The sequence below is a fragment of the Tursiops truncatus genome, chromosome 1 (assembly GCF_011762595.2).
Source record: "Tursiops truncatus isolate mTurTru1 chromosome 1, mTurTru1.mat.Y, whole genome shotgun sequence".
Taxonomy (NCBI): domain Eukaryota; kingdom Metazoa; phylum Chordata; class Mammalia; order Artiodactyla; family Delphinidae; genus Tursiops; species Tursiops truncatus.
The window spans coordinates 45,662,465-45,677,512 of NC_047034.1; positions in this window are offsets into that span (position 1 = coordinate 45,662,465).

The following is a 15,048-nucleotide window of genomic DNA, read 5'->3' on the forward strand; positions in this document are numbered from 1 at the left end:
AACATGGACGTAAAAATCCTCAACAAAATACTAGCAAACATAATCCAACAGCACATTAAAAGGACCATACACCATGATCAAGTAGGGTTTATTCCACGAATGCAAGGATTCTTCAATATACACAAATCAATGTGATACACCATATTAACAAACTGAAGGAGAAAAACCATATGGTCATCTCAATAGATGCAGAGAAAGCTTTCGACAGAATTCAACACCCATTTATGATAAAAACCCTCCAGAAAGTAGGCACAGAGGGAACTTTCCTCAAGATAATAAAGGCCATATATTATAAACCCACAACCAACATCGTCATCAATGGTGAAAAACTGTAACCATTTCCACTAAGATCAGGAACAAGACAAGGTTGCCCACTCTCACCACTATTATTCAACATAGTTTTGGAAGTTTTAGCCACAGCAATCAGAGAAGAAAAGGAAATAAAAGGAATCCAAATCGGAAAAGAAGAAGTAAAGCTGTCACTGTTTGCAGACAACATGATACTATACATAGAGTATCCTAAACATGCTACAAGGAAACTACTAGAGCTAATCAACAAATTTGGTAAAGTAGCAGGTTACAAAATTAATGCACAGAAATCTCTGGCATTCCTATACACTAATGATGAAAAATCTGAAAGTAAAATCAAGAGAACATTTGATTTACCACTTACCACTGCAACAAAAAGAATAAAATATCTAGGAATAAACCTACCTAAGGAGACAAAAGACCTTTATCCAGAAAATTATAAGACACTGATGACAGAAATTAAAGATGATACAAATAGATGGAGAGATATACCATGTTCTTCAATTGGAAGAATCAACATTGTGAAAATGACTCTACTACCCAAAGTAATCTACAAATTCAATGCAATCCCTATCAAATTACCACTGGCATTTTTCACAGAACTAGAACAAAAAATTTCACAATTTGTATGGAAACACAAAAGACCCCGAATAGCCAAAGCAATCTTGAGAAAGAAAAACGGAGCTGGAGGAATCAGACTCCCTGACTTCAGACTATACTACAAAGCTACAGTAATTAAGACAGTATGGTACTGGCAAAAAACAGAAATATAGATCAATGGAACAGGATAGAAAGCTCAGAGATAAACGCACACACATATGGTCACCTTATCTTTGATAAAGGAGGCAGGAATGTACAGTGGAGAAAGGACAGCCTCTTCAATAAGTGGTGCTGGGAAAACTGGACAGGGACATGTAGAAGTATGAGATTAGAACACTCCCTAACACCAAACACAAAAATAAGCTCAAAATGGATTAAAGACCTAAATGTAAGGCCAGAAACTATCAAACTCTTAGAGGAAAACATAGGCAGAACATTCTATGACATAAATCACAGCAAGATCCTTTTTGACCCACCTCCTAGAGAAATGGAAATAAAAACAAAAATAAGCAAATGGGACCCGATGAAATTTAAATGCTTTTGCACAGCAAAGGAAACCATAAAGAAGACCAAAAGACCACCCTCAGAATGGGAGAAAATATTTGCAAATGAAGCAACTGACAAAGGATTAATCTCCAAAATTTACAAGCAGCTCATGCAGCTCAATAACAAAAAAACAAACAACCCAATCCAAAAATGGGCAGGAGACCTAGACATTTCTCCAAAGAAGATATACAGACTGCCAACAAACACATGAAAGAATGCTCAACATCACCAATCATTAGAGAAACGCAAATCAAAACTACAATGTGATATCATCTCACACTAGTCAGAATGGCCATCATCAAAAAATCTAGAAACAGTAAATGCTGGAGAGGTTGTGGAGAAAACGGAACACTCTCGCACTGCTGGTCGGAATGTGAATTGGTACAGCCACTATAGAGAACACTATGGAGTTTCCTTAAAAAACTAGAAATAGAGCTACCATATGACCCAGCAATCCCACTACTGGGTATATACCCTGAGAAAACCATAATTCAAAAAGAGTCATGTACCAAAATGTTCACTGCAGCTCTATTTACAATAGCCCAGAGATGGAAACAACCTAAGTGTTCATCATCAGATGAATGGATAAAAAAGATATGCCACATATATACAATGGAATATTACTGAGCCATAAAAGAGATGAAATTGAGTTATTTGTAGTGAGGTAGATGGACCTAGATTCTGTCATACAGAGTGAAGTAAGTCAGAAAGAGAAAGACAAATACCATATGCTAACACATATATATGGAATTTAAGAAAAAAAATGTCATGAAGAACCCAGGGGTAAGACAGGAATAAAGACACAGACCTACTAGAGAATGGACTTGAGGATATGGGGAGGGGGAAGGGTAAGCTGTGACAAAGTGAGAGAGTGGCATGGACATATATACACTACCAAACGTAAAATAGATAGCTAGTGGGAAGCAGCCACATAGCACGGGGAAATCAGCTTAGTGCTTTGTGACCACCTAGAAGGGTGGGATAGGGAGGGTGGGAGGGAGGGAGATGCGAGGGGGAAGAGATATGGGAACATATGTGTGTGGGTGACTGATGCACTTTCTTATGAAGCAGAAACTAGCACACCATTGTAAAGCAATTATACTCCAATAAATAAATAAATAAATAAATAAATTAAAAAATGAAAGACAATATGCTACTGGCACAAAAACAGAAACATAGATCAATGGAACAAGATAGAAAGCCCAGAGATAAACCCACACACCTATGGTCAACTAATCTATGACAAGGGAAGCAAAGATATACAATGGAGAAAAGACAGTCTCTTCAATAAGTGGTGCTGGGAATACTGGACAGGAGAAAAGACAGTCTCTTCAATAAGTGGTGCTGGGAAAACTGGACCATTACATATAAAAGAATGAAATTAGAACACTCCCTAACACCATACACAAAAATAAACTCAAAATGGATTCGAGATCTAAATGTAAGACCAGACACTATAAAAATCTTAGAGGAAAACATAGGAAGAACACTCTTTGACATAAATCACAGCAAGATCTTTTTTGACCCACCTCCTACAGTAATGGAAATGAAAACAAACAAAAAAAAAAACAAATGGGACCTAATGAAACTTCAAAGCTTTTGCACAGCAAAGGAAACAATAAACAAGACGAAAAGACAACCCTCAGAATGGGAGAAAATATTTGCAAACGAATCAACGGACAAAGGATTAATCTCCAAAATATATAAACAGCTCATGCAGCTCAATATTGAAAAAACAAACAACCCAGTCCAAAAATGGGCAGAAGACCTAAATAGACATTTCTCCAAAGAAGACATACAGATGGTCAAGAAGCACATGAAAAGCTCTCAACATCACTAATTATTAGAGAAATGCAAATCAAAACTACAGTGAGGTATCACCTCACACCAGTTAGAATGGGCATCATCAGAAAATATACAAACAACAAATGCTGGAGAGGGTGTGGAGAAAAGGCAACCCTCTTGCACTGTTGGTGGGAATGTAAATTGATACAGCCTCTATGGAGAATAGTATGGAGGTTCCTTAAAAAACTAAAAATAGAATTACCATATGATCCAGCAATCCCACTACTGGGCATATACCCAGAGAAACCTATAATTCAAAAAGACACACGCACCCCAATGTTCATTGCAGCACTCTTTACAATAGCCCGGTCATGGAAGCAACCTAAGTGCCCATCGACACACGAATGGATAAAGAAGATGTGGTACATATATACAATGGAATATTACTCAGTCATAAAAAGGAATGAAATTGAGTCATTTGTTGAGACATGGAGGGATCTAGAGACTGTCATACAGAGTGAAATAAGTCAGAAAGAGAAAAACAAATATTGTATATTAACGCATTTATGTGGAACGTAGAAAAATGGTACCAATGAACCGGTTTGCAGGGCAGAAGTTGAGACACAGATGTAGAGAAGAAACGTATGCACAGCAAGGGGCGAAAACCGCGGTGGGAGTGGGGTTGGTGGTGTGCTGAATTGGGCGATTGGGATTGACATGTATACACTGATGTGTATAAAATTGATGACTAATAAGAACCTGCAGTATAAAACAAACAAACAAAACAACTAATACTAAACTTTCCTTGGGTTATTTATATGGAAATATGTTAATATAAATGTTTCAGACATTACATGAAATTTCTAAAAATCTTATATGTTCTAAGTCATAATTCTAGTTATTACTCTAAAATGTGTATCTCAGAAATAACTAAACTTCCTTGTCAGTTGCATTATTATCAACTTTCATCAAATGTTTAACCGTGGTCATTTCTAAGTCTTTTGTCATTTACAGACAGTTCTGGGTGTACTCTGATGCTTTTGCAAAAATGTTCCTATAAAAGGGTTTCATCTTCAAGGAATTCATGGAAAAGACTCTGACAAGTACAGGTTTCTGGTAACTGACTATACTGCTGAACTGAATGAATAAGCATTTTCAGAACTCTAATGGAAAACTGATGAACTCATAAAAGTGCTAACAATAGATCAAGATGAAAAAAATTAATTACATGGGACTGAGTGAACTGATGAGGATGATTATAATTTTTGTGACTTTCTGTTTGAATAAAAAAAAATCCCACAAGGACTCAGAGGCAAAAAATATACAAATCAATTTTCACTGCAAAGTAAAGGAGCTGTTACAGTGGAGGATTACTGGACTGAATGTCAACATTATGACATAGTATGAGTGTGTTTCGTGTTTGGTAATTGCAATCATTGCTTTTGCTGTGGTCATCCATTTACAATGCTTGGTGACAGTTTATTTATCCCTTGTAAAAATAAAATACAGTGTGTGTGTGTGTGTGTGTGTGTGTGTGTGTGTGTGTGAGAAAAAACCAAAAAACTAGTGTTTACAGAACAGAGCCCAAGAGATTGGCATGGCATTCAAGGCCCCCACGGTTTAGTTAGTGCCAAGTTCCTTAGACTCATCTCTCACTCTGTGGCTGCCCCGACCCCACCCCATGTCCGTGCTGCAGCCATGCACTTGCTGTCATAAATGGTCAGGTGACCCATGGGCTCATGACCAAGGCTGGTCCTCACCAGTAGTCCTCAATGTGCCCTGAAGTTTCTGGCCTCCATGTCTTTGCCCAGGCTGTTCCCTCAACCCAGAAAGCCCTTCCCCATCTGCCACATGAAAATTCTACTCAAGCCTCCAAACATCGACTTAGAGGCCGTCATTGCCAGAGAGGAAACCCTGTTCCTTGCGGGCACCCCTACAGCACCCGGCCATACTGCTCTCACCACCTCTCACGCTCCGCCTCATGTAAAGACATTGATGAGTTATGTGCCCCCACCCTTCCCCAGCTCCCACTCACATCTGCTCAGGTGTGAGATCCTGAAGGCAGGGACCAACTCTTATTCATCTTTAGATCCCCTCCCAGCACTTGGCAGTGTCTGACACAGAGACGTGCTCAGTGAATATCTGTATAATCAAATGGATGCACAGATGTGTAACACCTGTCCTTATGGAAGGATTCTGTGATCACTCCAGCCAGGGCCAACAGAGAGCCTCGTACCTGCTTTGGCTGCTGTCCCATTACCTTGGGTTATAACTATGTATGTGTTGGTTCCCTACGTCCTACCTACCTACCTCAACTCCTGGCAAGAGAGTGTGAATTCCGAAGGTAGTGATGATGCCTGATTTATCTGTGTGTGCACAGCACAGACCCCAGCATGGAAATGATAAATGAATGAAGTCCATTAATGATAATAAATTAATCTATGTGGACAACTGTAAGAAAAAACAGAGTGCTATATGATCCAGCAATCCCACTCCTGGGCATATATCCAGACAAAACTATAATTCAAAAATACACGTGCACCTCTATGTTCATAGCAGCACTGTTCACAATAGCCAAGACATGGACACAACCTAAATGATATACACACACACAATGGGGTACTACTCAGCCACATAAAAGAATGAATTTATGCTATTTTCAAGAACATGGATGGATCTAGAAATTATCATACTAAGTGAAGTAAGTCAGACAGAGAAAGACAAATACCATAGGATATCACTTACATGTAGAATCTAAAATACGACACAAATGAACTAATCTTAGAAACAGACTCACAGACATAGAGAACAGACTTGTGGTTGCCAAGAAAGGGGGGGTTGGGGAAGGGATGGATTGGGAGTTTGGGATTATCAGATGCAAACAATTGATATATAGAATGGATAAACAACAAGGTCCTCCTATTGTATGGCACAGGGAACTATATTCAGTATCCTGTGATAAACCATAATGGAAAGGAATATGAAAAAGAAAATACATATATCTGTAACTGAATCACCTTGCTGTACAGCAGAAATTAAACACAACATTGTAAATCAACTATACTTCAATAAAATAAAAGTTTTAAAAAACAGTCTAGTGCTTCCCTGGTGGCGCAGTGGTTGAGAGTCCGCCTGCCTATGCAGCGGACATGGGTTCGTGTCCCGGTCTGGGAAGACCCCACATGCCGCGGAGCGGCTGGACCTGTGAGCTATGGCCGCTGAGCCTGCATGTCCGGAGCCTGTGCTCTGCAATGGGAGAGGCCACAACAGTGAGAGGCCCGTGTACCGCAAAAAAACATAACAACAGTCTAGGTCAGTTAAAGGATGAAAGGGAAAAAGAAAAACATCACACCAGAATCCTCCTATCTTGTGCTTTTGCACAATTCAAGTCCCCTCTGTACCACGTGCTACTGTGGACATCAGCAATGAAGGGGAGCAGAATATGCCACCCCCATAATATGCTGCTTTGGCATATTGATTATTTTGAATTAAAGTCACTTAAGAAACAGTCAGTGCAAGGACACTCTGACCCTCCTTTGTCCTCCTGAAAGCAGGAAATAAATCTCCCATGTCAAAGCTACCCTCCCTGTACCAGGAGGGCACAAGACATCCTTATCGCCAAAGACAGGCACTTTAGGGACAAGAAAGGCTATATAAGCAAATCTTTTATTTCGTCACTAATTTGCTAACCCCAAGCCCAAACCACTTTGTCTCGTCAATTCTTCGCAATTTGTTTCTGTGTCTAAAAGGTATAAAAGCTTCCTACTTTGGTCACTTCTTTGAGTCTCATATTTTTATGAGTTCCTGTACATAGGAATTAAATTTGTTTTCTCTACTGTTAATCTGTCTTGTGTCAATTTAATTATTGGACCAGCCAAAGAACCTAGAAGGGAAGAAGGTTAAGGTTTTCCTTGCCTGTAGCATCATATAGCTGGGATTCAAAACACTGGGAGGAGATGAGGTTTATCAAGAAAAGCATGTGGACTGGGGAAAAGAAACGAGGATCTGAAACAGAGCCCTGAGATTGCCGGCATTTAGGGATTAGCAGAGGAAGACGGGCTTGTATGAAACAGAATGGAAAAGCAGTTGGAGAGGGCGGAGGAAGATGAGGACAGAGCAGCGTTATAAAAACCACAAGAAATAATCATTTCAAGGAAGGAGCTGTGAATAACCTGAAACCCCAAAAGAGTTGGTGTCAGTGAACCTCTGGTGCACCAGAGTGTAGGTTCGGTGTAGCTCCACCTTCTAACATTTGAGAAAAGCCAGAAATCCCAGTGAAACCTTATTTTAAACACTGTTCAAGTCAAAACAGATGTGACAACAAAAGCCTCCAGTTTGCAACCTCTGAGCTGGCAGACCCTTACCTCCACCTGTCTAGGTGGAGAGAAGACTTCACTTTCAAGGGACCAATTGCCAATATCCAGTTCTATATCTATTAGGGACACTGAAGGCCTCCTCCAACTGTTGAGATTTTCTGATGGCTTAACGTCTCAGATGGTGATTATGTGGCTTTCCAAATACTATAGGTGACTGGCTTAATCAAGTAAGTCAATGGAAAAATGTGCCTCATCCATTCACCTTCCTACAGTTCTAATGTCAACCATGGAGGTACCAGTTCAGACCTTGCCTCCATCAACTGCTCTGGCCAGAATGCTGACTCAGCTTCACCTCAACTTCTTCCTTCTGCTGTTCCTGGGAGTTCCCCATCTCCAGGAGCCCCCATCAGAGTCACATACCCACCTAGGATACCTTTATAAGTCTCTGCTCAGCTCAATGGTGATTCCCTCAAGTTCCAGCAACACTAAGAGAACTGATCCAGGTCAGCTTTCCTCTCACAGGCAGTGTGATGACTAATGCCCTCCTTGCAGACCTGATAATAAAAAGAACTGCCACTTTTTTTTTTTAAAACATCTTTATTGGAGTATAATTGCTTTACAATGGTGTGTTAGTTTCTGCTGTATAACAAAGTGAATCAGCTATACATATACATATATCCCCATATCCCTTCCCTCTTGCATCTCCCTCCTACCCTCCCTATCCTACCCCTCTAGGTGGTCATAAAACACCGAGCTGATCTCCCTGTGCTGTGCAGCTGCTTCCCACTAGCTATCTGTTTTACATTTGGTAGTGTATATATGTCCATGCCACCTCCACTTTTTGAATCCTCACTAGGTATTAACATATAGTGGGCACTCAATAGAGGTGATTCCTTATCCATTTGGCAACATTGTGAAATGTCTGTAATTTCATTTTATAGATAAGGAAAAATCAAATTCAGCAAAGTTAACTGGTTTGCCCAAAGCCCCAAAGCCAGTTAGATGGATCTGGGACTTGAGCCTAGATTAATCAGATTTCTATTACACAGGTTGCCTATCCTATCTCTGTAAATGATCCATTTGAACCAAGTGTAATATGGCTGCCCAACGAGGCTGATTTAGAGATCCTTGTAAACAATGTTTTACTGCCAACCAGCCAGCCAGCAAAAGGATCTGGGAATTGAAGGTATTTTGCACTTACTGAAGGGGTGGGAATAGAAGAAGGCACTGCTTACAGATTCAGGCGTTATGGTCTCTGAGCTAGAGGATATTTATAAGAAACCCTTCCAAATGGTAGACAGGAGAGAGAGTTCTCCCTCTTTCCAAGGCAACTACTCGTTTCTCTAATCATTGGCTTAAACATTTTGTCTTCTCTAGTCAGAATGGCCAGAACTAGGAGACATCTATAAACCACAAAAGAAATTAATACAAGTGTGTTTCACCAGCTCATCACTGGACTGGGACCCCCTTGAGAAAACAGAAAAGTCTGGCCTATTCACCTTTGTCTCACTTACACCAGTACCTGGCTCTTGAAAGGTACTCACTAAACACTTGTGCAGAACTAAATGAAATACTTTGTCGATGAAAAAATTCATCAGTCAATCTAAGAGAAAGAAATGTAAAATTTTATTCGAGCCAAGATGAAGACTATAACCCAGGAACAGCTCAGAAAACTCAGAGAACTGTTCTGCCCATTAGAAGTCAAAACACTGTTATGTAAGTTTGAGACAGAGGGTTATGCATTAAATGGTATATTATTGACAGTTTACACAATCTAGCGGGTAGTGGGTTCTGGGTCATTGTGGCCCCTTACAAGATTAGAAGGGAATGTTATCTTCTAAGGAGTTTTCTTGTCAATGCGAGGAGAATGTTGCTCTTTATGGACGAGCAGATATTTCTGCCAGTGGGGAGGTTTGGTCGATGCATAACGCAGATACACAATGCACAGCAGAGGGGAAAGAGGAGGCCAAAGGGCAGAGAAATCGTTTTATGTTTAAATTTTTCCTGTCTTGCCATAAAATATGAATTTCACAGTCTGGTTCTGAAATAGTGAATGTGGGGTGTTTTGGTTTTTTTGTTTTGGGTTTTTTTGGTGGTGTTGTTTGGTTTTGTTTTGGTCAGTTCCAAAAATCACATTTATCCTGAATGAGCTAGGATTTGCAATCACTGAGAAATGTCAAAGAAGTGATGTACCAGCTTTGAAGAGAGTTGTAGAAAGATAATCCTAAAAATATTTTTTGCTGGAAGTAGATGTTGAAGAGAACAGGTAGTGGTCTCAGAGCTTTGGAGCCAAAAGATCTTTCTGATCATCACATCGCTGATTCTCATCCTTGGACAGAAAAGAAACAGAAGCCAGAGGTGGGAATTGACTTGACCAAGGTCACACATATCTAGGACTGATGTTGCCTTTAGGATGCAGGAAGGTTCTGGTTCTTCTGTTTCAATGACATTCCACATGCTTTATAGCCTCAGTATGTTCATTCCTTTGCAAGTTAACATTCAGCCGGTAAGATAATTACTAACTTCAGCTCTGCCCCTGAGGTGCCTTTGCAAAACTCCAGGGCTCCACTGAACACAGTTTGAAAACTACAAACTTAGACAATTTATCGCTGGTTATTTAAACTTTTAGCACATTCAAGCTAAAATGTCTTTTAATTCCCTGAAAACTGGCTATTCTCATTGGCAGCATTTATTCTCTTCCTTTCCTGATGAATAAACTCATTAATGAAAGAATGTGCTGTGTACTTTCTTTTGTGCTGTTATCCATCTGAATTAACATGTGTGTGGGCAGAGCTCAAGTGGTGAGACCAAGATCCTCTGCTGGGAGGACCCTCTTGTGGGTCTCAAAACCCCAAGGGGGCCCAAGCTTGCTTTGCGGTGATGGCAAAACAGTGCCCTTTAGACCTGAATCGCTGAGTCTGAAATTTCTAAGTTTGAAATTCTGAGTAAGACAGAGAGCTGCAGGAAAGAATGATAAACAACCTGATTATCTCTATATTGGTAAAGCAGTGATGGAGCATTCTAGACTAATGAAGCCAGAGACATCTCATTTTAAGCCAGTATTTTCTGTAAAACTTCCTAATAGCTTATAATAACAAGGATCATTTATTGGATGTTTACCCCATGCTTAGAATTTACACAACCGTATGAGACAAGTACCATTATAATTCTCATTTTACCAATGAGAAAACTGAGGCTTAGCAGTTGGAGTTGTTAACTCAAAGAAACACACTCTGGCTAAACAAAGCAGAGTTGGGGTGGAGAGATACTGGAGAGGAGAGATATCTTGAAGGGTTTTAGTGGTGACACCAAGGGGAGCTGGAGGAGGGAAGATTTTCCCAATCTTTATTATGTAGGATGTAGAAGTTGAGTATAGACTCTGGAGCCAGACTGCTGAGATTAGAATCCTGGCTCCACCCCTTACTCTATGTAACCTTGAACTGGGTCTCTCAGTTTCCCCATCTGTAAAGTGGGTATAATAATAGAACCTATCTCAAAGAACAGCTGTGTTTAAAAGCAGTTAGCTCAGTGCCATACTCACTGTGGGATCTCAACATGATAGTTATCATCAGCTAATGTATAAGGTGCTATGTACTGGGTTGGCCAAAAAGTTTGTTTGGGTTTTTCAAAACATCTTACAGGAAAACCTGAACAAAGTTTTTGGCCACCCCAATAAATGTGCTTTCAAGTCCCCTCCTTGCGTCAGCCTCTCTCCCAGCAGATTGCTGCCCTTGAATTCCACCTATAAACTCTAATTGTATTAATCAGTTCTGGTCATCACTAGTGGCAGCTGTGGCCCAGTGATATGTCCTTCAACCTCTGATTGGTCCAGGCAGAGATGTAGGGAGAGCATCCCACCAATGGAAACAGACCTAATCATCTCAATCTCTCAAAAAACACCAGAAAATATTCCTTGAAATCATAAGGATCTTTCAAAAGACAAGTATTTGGAGCATAAACAATAAGGAATGGCCTGGATTGTTTATACAGATCTCCTGTGACTGGAGACTGGAGTCATAAATTGAATCCTGGCATGAAACAAAGTATACACGAGGGAAGGCTTGAACTGGGGACATCAGCTTTTGTTTTCCAGTGTAGTTGCTACACCACGAATCCCCAGGAGCCGGCCTGCCAAGCAGGGACGCTCACTAGCTCTCCAACGCAGTCCCTAAGGCTGCCTCCTAATAAGTCTGGCTGAGATAAACAGGGTGACCGCCCAAGCAACTGCATTATAGGGGAGAACCTCCACCATGTAGAGAGGGTGGTATGACCACTGCCAGAGTGTCTGAGCTGCAGAGTGCTGGCCTCTTTGCACAAGCTCTAAAACCGGAGAAAGAGCCCAAATTTGCCAAAGAGCTATATGGGAACAGAGGAAGAAGAGACTTAAAAAAAAAAAGATAATTATTCTAATAAAACACTAAATTTACAAGGGAAAAAAAAACAAAGGTACTTTCCCAGGAATTCTAATCTCACCATCAAAAAAGGACTTTGCACAACTCACCTCCCCGGAAAAGGTAGGGGAAAGCATCTCCCCGGCATAACCTTGGGCCTTATAGATTCAGCTTGGGACATCATTTTTCCTTGGCTCATGAGAGATGCATCTTTTTTGTTTTTGTTCCTAAATTTCCTCTTACATCAAAGAACCAAAATTCCTTCCAGAAGCCTCTGGTTCCCAGAACTTGCTTAGGAAGAATTTGATGTTATAAATGCAGAACCACTTGCTTGCTTCATGACCTTGGCAAGTCACCAAACTTTGCTGAGACTTGGTTTCTCCTCTATAGAGTCCTGGCTTTCTCTGCCCAACGTGCCTTCCTCCATTTTTTGTGTTAGGTGGGCTCCATCTCACAAACCATGGCGTTGCCGCTGTAGAAATCAAAGCTCTCTGCTGCGGTCTTGCTTCTGCAGCCTCTCTTGCAGCCATGGGTGAACTTATAGTTTAAATTCTGTGAGTTGGAGCTTTGAATTCCAGGCAGGATCTACCTGGAATCTATTCACATGAGTGTGGTGTCAGCCATTAAATTCAGTCTCTGGAGACTCAGTGACAACAGCTGGGCCCAGGGATGCTGGGTAAAGCGGTGATGCTGGGAGGTCTATGCCCAGTATGTGTGTGTGTGTGTGGCGGGGGGAGCACACATTTTCTACTCCATGTGTTTCCATGGGGAGGAGCCTCCCTAAGGTAGCACCGGTCTTGCCTCTCCATGTCACCAGATGACTGAATTGAGAGCCAACTTATCTATGGAAAACATGATTCGCAGTCTACTTTCTACTATGTAGTAAAAGGAGTCTAAGCCTATGAGGGGAGAGGTGTGTGGATGAAGGGAAGTCTGGGTTTTCCTGCTGTGCCAGTCCTGGGGCAGGTAATTCTGCCTAATTCTGAAATGAGGTGTTAGCATTCCCGTATTAGTCCTAAAATCCATCTGCTTTTTTAAAAACTTCAATTTATTTCAGAAGGAAACTTTATATGATCACTAATGGAAAACGATTCTTAACATTAAGCATGCATAAACTTTAAATACATGACTATTAAAAATAAATATACTTGTCTACCACTTAAAATCATCTTCAGATCAGTGGTATGTGAGTTTTATTTTGGAAAACACTCCATTATGCTATACTGCCTCTTTTTGTTTTGTTTTTTAAATAGAGATAGGTCATTTTTGTCCTGAGGTAAGAAATGATAGACTGCACAGAAATGAGCCTTAAACAATACTTACACGGTCACACTAAATAGGTTCTTATGGCAATTACGCAAAGTTCACTTTCTCTTTAATAATGTAGCTTTCTAGTTCGTGTTGGAATTAGGTAGTGTGAATCCTCCAGCTTATTTTCAAGATTGTTTTGGTTATTTTAGGTCCTTTGCGTTTCCACATAAATTTTCGAATAACTTGTCACTTCAAAAAACAAGTCTGATGAGGTTTTGATTGGGGTTGTACTGAATTTAGAGATGAAATTTTGGGAAAATGGACATTTTTAACATTGGGTCATCTTTTCTATGAACATGGCATATCTGCCCATTTAATTAGGTCTTTAATTTCTCTCAGCAATATTTTGTAGTTTTTAGTGTAAAGTTTTTGCATTTCTTTGATTAAATTGATTCCTATTTTGTGTTTATGATATAAAATTGTCTTTAAGTTTTATTTACATTTAAAAAATTAATGTTATATATTGGTGCGAATATGTAGACATATGATTGATTTTTGTATATTGTTCTTATATCCTAGAGCCTTGTTAGATTCACCTATTAGTTCTAGTAACTTTTTGTACATTCCACAGGAATTTTTATGTAAACATTCATGCTGTGAAAAATGAAAAAATGACAACTTTTCCCTTTTCAATCTTGATGACTGTATTTCACTGTTTGGCCATATAAAACTGGCTAGTATCTCCAGTACAATGTCGAATAGAGGCCGTGAGAGTTGACATTATTGCCTTGTTCATGAAATTAGGGAGAAAGTACTCAATATTTCATTATTATATGTGATGTTAGTTTTTTTTAAGAGAGGCCCTTTTTCAGGTTGAGTAACTTCTCTCTATTTCTAATTTGCTGAGAATTGTATTATGAATAGCTGCTGAATTTTGTCAGATGCTTTTAATGCTATTTAAATGATCATGTGGTTTCTCTCTTATATTATTAATGGTGAATTACATTGATTGATTTTTGAATATTAAACCTACCTTGTATTCCAGGGATAAACCTCATGTGATAATGATGTATTTTTCTTTTTGAATTTGACTTATTAACATTTTGATAAGACTTTTTGTGTCACTATTCATGAGAGATATGCTTTTTTCTCTTTTCTTGTATTGTCTTTAAAAAACTTTTGTGTTGGGATTATTTTGGCCTCAAAACAAGTTAGGAATATTCCCTCTTCTAATTTTGGAAAGAATTTAAGATTGGTGTTATGTCTTCCTTCACTGTTTGTTTGATAGAATTTACTAGTGAAACCGTTTGGATCTGGAATCCTTTTTGTGGAAAGGTTTTAATAAAAAATTCAATTAAAATAACAGATATATGGATATTCAGAGTTTCCATTTCTTCTTTTGTCAGTTTTGGTGAGCTGTTTTTCAAGGAATTTGTGCATTTTATTTAAGTTGCCGAGTTTATTGACAGTTGTGCACCATAATCCCTTATTATTCTGTTACTGTCTGTAAAATCTGTAATGATACTCCCTCTTTCATTTTCAGTATTGATAAATTGTTTCCTTTTTTTTTTTGTATCAGTCTCACTAGGGGCTTAGCAATTTTATTAAATTTTTCAATTAACACATTTTGGGTTTTGTTAAATTTCACAGCTTTTTTTCTGTTTGATTTCTGTTCTTATCTTGGTCTCATCTCTTCCATGTCTTTTGAGTTTAGTTTAGTTATTTTTTTAGTTTCTTAAGGTGGAAACTTAGGTTATTGGATTTAAACATTTCCCTTTCAGTTTCTGCCTGCTTTTAGTTTTTCTCTGGTGCCTTTGAAACAACTAGGTAAAATACTTTGTCCATAGTGT